We start from the raw sequence: 452 nt of genomic DNA on the forward strand, positions 1-452 counted from the left end.
GTGCGGGAACCGCTGGAAGGTACCACCCGGGGGCGCTGGGGGGCTGTGCCCGCCCTGCCGAGCCCCTGCCCGGCTCTAGCCAGGGGCCGGCCCTCCCTCCCTCCCGGCACACAGCCGGGAGCTCCGGGGCTCACGGTGCTTCCCCTGCTCCCTCTGCCCCCTCGGAGGTGCTGCTGGTGGCAGTCGGGGGCTGTGCACAGAGCTCGAGGGGGAGCTGAAAGCTCAGGGTCAGTGGTGAGCAGAGATGGTGTCACCACCACCATGTGCCAAAGAGCTGCAGGCCAGAGAGCTAAAGGGGAGGTCTCACTGGCCCCTCTGCCAGGGGCTGAGCCCTGCCTCTGCAGAACCACAGAGGCTTGGAGGTTGGAATATCAGGGAGTCCAACTGTTCCCCAGCACTGCCAGGTCCCCACTGCCCCATGTCCCTCACACCACATCTCCACAGCTTGGCAA

The sequence above is a fragment of the Merops nubicus genome, unplaced genomic scaffold (genome assembly GCF_000691845.1).
Source record: "Merops nubicus isolate BGI_N331 unplaced genomic scaffold, ASM69184v1 scaffold29406, whole genome shotgun sequence".
NCBI classification, from domain to species: domain Eukaryota; kingdom Metazoa; phylum Chordata; class Aves; order Coraciiformes; family Meropidae; genus Merops; species Merops nubicus.